This window comes from Vidua macroura, chromosome 6 (genome assembly GCF_024509145.1).
Source record: "Vidua macroura isolate BioBank_ID:100142 chromosome 6, ASM2450914v1, whole genome shotgun sequence".
Taxonomy (NCBI): Eukaryota; Metazoa; Chordata; class Aves; order Passeriformes; family Viduidae; genus Vidua; species Vidua macroura.
This window is the reverse complement of record NC_071576.1, coordinates 22,633,206-22,640,306: the sequence shown is the minus strand read 5'-3', so window position 1 is coordinate 22,640,306 and position 7,101 is coordinate 22,633,206. Positions and strand designations below refer to the sequence as shown.

The 7,101-nt window shown below is 45.1% G+C and overlaps 1 long non-coding RNA gene across 1 annotated transcript; it reads left to right on the top strand.

Moving 5' to 3' along the window:
• The first annotated feature begins 1,525 nt into the window (after positions 1–1,525).
• LOC128808806 (uncharacterized) lies at positions 1,526–6,522 on the top strand. The gene is made up of 3 exons (XR_008437538.1): positions 1,526–1,756; positions 3,353–3,519; positions 5,891–6,522. It is a non-coding gene; the product is annotated as an uncharacterized LOC128808806 (long non-coding RNA).
• Positions 6,523–7,101: the final 579 nt, after the last annotated feature.

The following is a 7,101-nucleotide window of genomic DNA, read 5'->3' as shown; positions in this document are numbered from 1 at the left end:
AGACAAATCCAGATACGCTCTGCTGAAAAAAGCAGTGGTAGAAGAATGAACAAGTACATGGAAATAAGGGAGGTGAGCCCTAGCTGCAGGCTGGTCTGGAGTGCAGGGGGAGGTTAAGTACAGCCTGAGGCAGGGATGTAGTTGCTGTTGCATGTGACTCAGAAAATGCTGTCCTCTTGGTTGCTTTCTAAAACTACATATTGATGGGCCCCATATGTAAAATTGCTCCATGTTTAAAAAAAAGCCATCTGGCCCAGCCCAACCTACACATGCCAACCGACAAGTGTGCTCCTGACTGAAACACCCAGCCCAGTTCACACACCCATGGAACAGGACACCACCTTCCCCTGAAAAAAGGAATGACAATGCACTCAATAAGGCCTTCTGGCAATCCCTGCCTGCCCATTTCATGCAGACTTGTGACATGCCCCACAGCTCTATATAAGACCTGCTGTTCTTTGTACCAGTTGATCTCACTGAAGCAAACAGGCAGATAATCACAAGACACAGGACAAGGACAACAGGAGAGGAATCAACAAGGAAGGCCGTAGAGGACTTTCAGGAAGCAAAACCTGCAATCATTATGACTGCAAAAGACATAATTCCAGCCTCCTGGAGGCTTTACCTGTCCTTGCGGGTGATGCCCACACTTGGCTGTGCTGGGTTGCTTTGAGGCCTATAGATTTTGAAACACCACTTGTTCTTGCTGAGGGCAAGCTAGCACTCAGTTCCTGCCCAGCCACATTAACATCCACAATGCTCCAGCCCTCACCAGCATCACTGGTACCACTGCCTGCTCTCTGCTGCCATGGCAAATGTACTTCTTTTCTGAACATGGAAGCATCCTCAGGGGATTTAGTCAGGTCCCTGCAGCTGGCTGGTAGACTGCTAAGTGCCCCTCTGGTTGTCTCTGAGGCTGCTGTTTTTACACCACCAACGGCAGGTAGACAGGCATTCCAGTAAGTGCCCACATCATTCAAGTCCTACAAAAGTCCTTGATCAACTGTCAAACAAAGCAAAATTATAAAATAAAACATGCTACATAAGAGATGAGTAGCTTCATGATCAGACTTTCTGTTGCAAGATTAAGGGGAATCCCACAATTTATTTACTAGTTCTTTAATTCCTGTTTTGCTTGCCCTCTGTTTCTCTTTTCATTTAGTTCTTGCTTTCAAATTACAGCATTGACATCCTTCTTGCTGTCTTTTCCATGGAAGAATCCAGGTAAAGCTGATTTCATTTTATTAATTTCTTTCTGAAGGAACTCTGCATTTGTGACACCTTGTCTCTCGCCTGTCACAGTAACAAACACGTTTGTTTTATGTTGCCTCACAGCTATATGTAGTGCACTCTTCACAGCAATCAGGAGTTTGGTTTGGCCATATCAGCAGGTGTGGTACTTTGTCACAAGTCCCAGCACTGTATCCTGCATATGGTGATTGCTCAGCCAACTGCTAGCAGTGATGGAGTCTTCATGAATCCTCACTGAGGATTGCTATTCAGTGCTCAGCACACAATACTGGAAGGAGGGCTCATACATACCAGGTCCCACAAACCTTCTGGCTCCCCTCACTTCAGCTCACTCTGTCTTCACCAGGCAGACTTTGTCGATCCACTGCCACATGTCTGAAGGCAGGCACCAGTCCCAGAAGGTCCAGAGCATCTACTGGGGCAGAGCGGGTGGAGGAGGATTTGGTAGACCCTACTGGCCTTCCAGAGCAGGGGAGCAGTGTTAGACCAGAGAAGATCTGATTCTGTGAGTCTGAAGAAAAGATACATGTTTTAAAACACAAAATCAATTTGTTGATGTACAGCCTAAAAACCTCTTGCTTTTGCTGGGCACAAGTGAAGTCTTTTGGCCTCATGTAGAGGTGCTGTGGGAAAACAATTAAACCTAAAATCCAGACCACATTTAATGGAGCTAGACTGACTCACTGCAAGATTAAAATACAACTTTTGCAGACAAGCCAGCCCCACTTTCTATATTACTTCATGTTCATAGCTAGAAAGTTCTTTCAGACATCTCTGTTGAGTGTATTAGGGACACTGGAAATTAAGCACAGGCCTGTCAGAGGATGTTGAAATACAGGTCATCCCTAATCATTGGGAGTATCAGGAATCCTTAAAGTCCACATTAAATGGATACCAAAGATGCTGGCAGCTGATTACATAAATGTAGACCTGAGTTTCACTGCACCCTCAAAGACACTTGGGAACCAGAGCATATTAGGGAAAAACCATCTGATGCTTGTAGAACAGTAACCAGAAATAAATTGACCCTGTCTGTTCCACAACTTCTGTCAAGAGTCCCGATGTTGGGCCAAAAGCAAGAGCTTTGACTGTAGAGAAAAAAAGTATTTACTGCTGTGGTCTGTAAAAGAATGCTGACTGGATATTTGCCCTGCAAATGACACCAAAGAAGACAAAACACCAATTTTTTTTTTTTCCTACTGTCTCTCTCCACTTCTGCCTTGACTCCCTCAGCAGCTTGGTTTCTCCACCCATTCCCAGTGCTGCCAAACAACTGCCTCAGATCAGCACACACTGATATTGGTGGTGTTGGGGTAACCTGTGTCACAGGAGCATGTGGTGACTCATTTTTCCAGGCCCATGGGAGTCACTAATTTGAACTGTTATTGGCTTCTTTGGCAACACTCATGAAATGATATGGGAATGTGAAGCTAGGATATGACCCACTCTGTAAGGGAAGGACACAGAGCTGTCTCTGCAATCAACTGATTCGCTTCAGCATCTGCATTGAAGTTCCTGGGTTCTCTGCATGTCATTTTTTCCCTTCCCTCAGTATTTTTCACTGTTGCCAAACTGATAATCCTCAGTGATATGGTGGAGCCACCTATCCTGGTGACAGTAGAATTCTTCCCCTTTTTCGTCATATTTGGTAGTACTAAAATATTCTTAATTGATAGTTGGCTTGCCCAGTTACTAAGAAAGGGCTACCATGAGGTCCACCACTAAAGCTATTGCTAGATCAGTTTGCAAGAACTCAGTGGTACAAAACACCAGGAAAAGAAGTTGAGCTCTGTAAGTGTGTTTGGATTGCCCTCCCTAGCTATATTCTTGGGGCTCATATGCAGTGATTGTTGCCTTACACACATAGCCAGAGATTCCATGACAACTTCCTCCCCCTCCTTGCCATTTTCACCAAGCTTTTGTCACTGAGCTGCTCATGCTGAGCAAGCCTGGCATCACCTCACACAAATGTCAATGTTGGTGGACTGGCACCTCCAGATGGGAGCAATCCAAGGCAGGCAGTACCAGCTCCCAGGGAGAAGTTCCTAGAAGGGTCTTGTCATGTGCAGAGCCTCCCAGATGCCATTTCTGTCACTTTCAGGTGCTGTTTCAACTTGGACTTGGAAAAATGGGCTTTGAAGGCATCTGAGGGAGTGTTCTTCCAAGGCAAGTGGACACCGCTGGTTAGTCACACCAAGATGCTGGTGAGTGTTTGGCAAAGATGCACAGAGAAGGTCTCTCCTTCTGGCCAATGTACACCTATTTCTGGTAAGAGAGTGAGCACATCCCACCACACCCACACAGCTGGACCAAACTGACTGCCCAAGATTTTCCAGTGGGCAACTTGCAACTTGACAGCCAAAGTCTTCAGAAACTCCTTCTGGGTGATGGGGCAGGAAGGAAGCATGGCAGTACAGCCTTGTCCACCGTGCACTTCTCCCTCCCTCGCTCCCTCCCTCCCTTTCAGCCCTGTCCTTTCTCAATACCCAGGAAAGATTAACTCCTCTTCACACACCAGAGAAAGTTATTATCATTAATGAAGAATTAAAAGAGAGTGATTAATAAAGGGCCCTTATCTGGCCATGAGGAGGAGGCTGGACAATGGAAGGAAGATGGAGAAAATGAAAAACAATAAATATGAAGCGTAAAAGGAGGCGAGCACTGCTCCCACTTGTTAGATCGCAGCTGCATCTCCTGAGGGGGGAAGGCTCCAAATTGCTAATTACTGCCTCTGAAAAGACCTCGCTCTGATATGTTTTCTGCTGAAAGGTTCCCATTAATGAAGCAGCGATGATGCCGTTTCCCTTTGACTTGCCTTCAATTCCCTCCCTGAGCTTCCTCCCAAGCCGGGAACAATGAGGCCCTGGGAGCTGGCGGCTCCCACAGGCCTCTCGGAGACTAGGCCGGGGGCAGCCGAGTGAGGGGAGCCGAGCCGGCTGTGAAATATGGAGGGGGGAGATAAGGCAAAGACAGAGGAAAGAGGCTCACTCCCAGGAGCCCAGGGAAAATTTGCAGTTATTATGAAGGAGATGAGACAGATTAAAAGCCCTTGTGTTCTGCGCTGCCCTTTTATTTAGTGGCTTCATCTCTGAGATGAAAGAAGTTGGAAATGACTTTCTCCGCATTTTGCTGCAAGAAGCTTCACGGCACATTTTTTGACTTTATTCCTCCCTTTGTCTCTTGTCCCCTTTCTGTCTCTCTTTTTCCTTTTAACCCCTGGAAGGTTTTGCTGTGAAATGTCATGGGACTAGGCAGAACATTTGCCGGGGTACAGCAATGACCCTGCTGCTCTCCCCATCCTACTGGGCTGTACGGCTCCCGCTGCCCACTGAGGAGGGAGCTGGGCCAAGGCACTGGCACGACAAGCAGAGAGCATCCAGCCAAGCTTCCTCTCCTGCTTGCCTCAGAAATGTCCCTCACCACTAACATACCCTCTCCTGCCTCCAGGCCCAGCAGCAGTTCCTGCCTCTGGGCAGGAAAAAAAGCCCATCCTTACAAAGCCCAGTGATGGATAACAATCCATGTGGGGTAAGAATGCTGAGCATTTTCTATCCCTGGAGCATTTAATGAGCAAAACTAGTGCTGAGAAGTTGGGACAGTTCCCATTCAAGCAACCTACAAAGTGCACAGAGAGTAAACAATTTGCCAGGGATGTGGGATGAAATTGATTGCAGACAAGGATTCAAAATTAACTTTTGCTAACCCATGTCAGGGTGAACCTTGTAAGACTGGGCAGAAGTACCATAAACTGCTCAAAACCAGATTATTCCAACAGCCTCATTATATTTCTTGAACTCCTATTCCAAATTTTCTAATTTTCCCCAGACATATCAGTGCACCTTTGTGGCACCCTTTTAGTTCTTGGGACCCTTGCAATTGCAAGAGCACTTTCACCCTGTCTGTTGCTTTTGCCCTATCTCTCTCACAGAAAACCGACCCTGCGTGCCAGTATGTTGTCTTTACTTAGGCCAAATGCTGGCAACATCTGCAGAAATTTGGGGTTGAGTGTTGAATGTGGAAAAAAATAATAAGCAGGTAAAGTAAAATTTATACCAGTTGCAAAACATTTTATTGACCTACAGAAATGGCAGAGAACTAGTTGGGAAATGAGGGGAAAATAAGAGAAATTAGAGCGGGCATCTGCTGCCATCTCCCCAGGACATCTGAATACAGGATTTCTTGTACACAATTGTTTGTCTGGTTTGTTATCCTGCCTGGAACGGCAGCCAGTATCAAGTGCTTGAAATGAAGGGGTAAGAAGCTCTGAAGTGATGTTTACAGAATAACCTTCCCATCAGGGGAGTTTCTCTCTAACCCAGACGTTTTGTAGCTGTTTTATATCCTGAAGCATGAAAAAGGATTGCAGCGGTGAAACAGGATTAGATTTTAGGAGGGATTTTCTCTCAGATCTGAGAGTAAAAAGAAAACCCCTGTATTGGAAATAGGAAGCTGGCAGGGAAAACAAAATGCTGCTAGCAAGTAAGGTGAGTTATTGCCCCAGAAAGGGTTAAAAAACCAAAAGGACAGAATTTTACAGGCAAATTGGTGCACATAAAGTAATCAAGTCAGCTATTGGAAATGGGATTAAAAAAAATCTACCTAATGACTGCTTTTCTTCTTTTAATATTTGTTTTCCAAGGAAATAATAGAGAACTACAAGGAAATGAAAATGTTAACATGACAGCTCAGACTGGCATAAAGGACTGCTTAGATAAACAGCATGAGGAAAGTTCAGCAAAGCTAAATGAAGCTTGTCCTATTGGGGTGTAGGAATCAATGGCAAACTCAAGGATTCAGTTATTTTTGAAGTATCTTGACAAACTACGGAGGGTGCCAGAGGACTGAGGAAGAGCAAACACAGCGCCAGTCTTTTGTGGTGGGAGCAGGGAGGCAGCAGTGGTCTTGGCAAATATCACCCTTTCAGAGTAACTTCTGTTCCTGGCAACGTGATGGAATAAACAGAAATGAGGGGGGAAAAGTAAGAATGCAAAGGATAAGAGATCTGTGAGCAATAGGCAGCAGTATATATTTACAGAGAATAAATCACATCTAAATAAATATGATTACTTTCTTTTGGCTTAATTTACAAAATTAGTGAAGAGAATAACTCAAACATAATATAGATATGGACTCTGGCAAAACTTTCGATATGCCGCTCTGTAAAACATTACATGAAAAATGAACCGGTATTGCCTTGAATGTGAGTGCAGCTACATCGGTTAAGAAAACCCCAAACGCCCTTCTGAAAAAAAAAAAACCAACCAAACCAAACAGAAAACCAAACCAAACCCAAACAAAAAACTCACTCCCAACCCCCACCCAAAACCCAAACAAAAACAAACAAACCTCCCAAACAAACAATAACAACAAACCCCAAAAAACACCCAAACAAACAAAAAAAAAAGAAAGAAAAAATCCCTGAAAACAAAACAAAACGACGATGAAAAAGCCCCACTCAAAACCCGCTGAAGAAACATCATGAAAGCTGAGAAATAAACGGAACGCTATGCAAAATTGGATGGTGACAGGTTCAGACCTAACTATATTCTCATGGCTGCTAGTGATGTGTAAACTGGCATGACGGGAAAAGAGATGCAAGCCTTAAGGAGAGGGGAGCAGCACTGTGAAGTTTAATTTAGGACGCACGTAACTAGCGTGGCAGCAACGAAATGGAGGAGTTTGGGTACCAAGTTTATTTGTTGTCTATTAAAAATAAAATACGCTAACTAGGCAGCTAAAGGTTACGTATAGGCAAGGGCTGCCCCGCTGGCAGGTGAGGGCTCTGCAATGGCTCCACCGGCGGCACCACCACGGCGAAAACACACAGAGCAGCACGGAGCACCGCGGCGG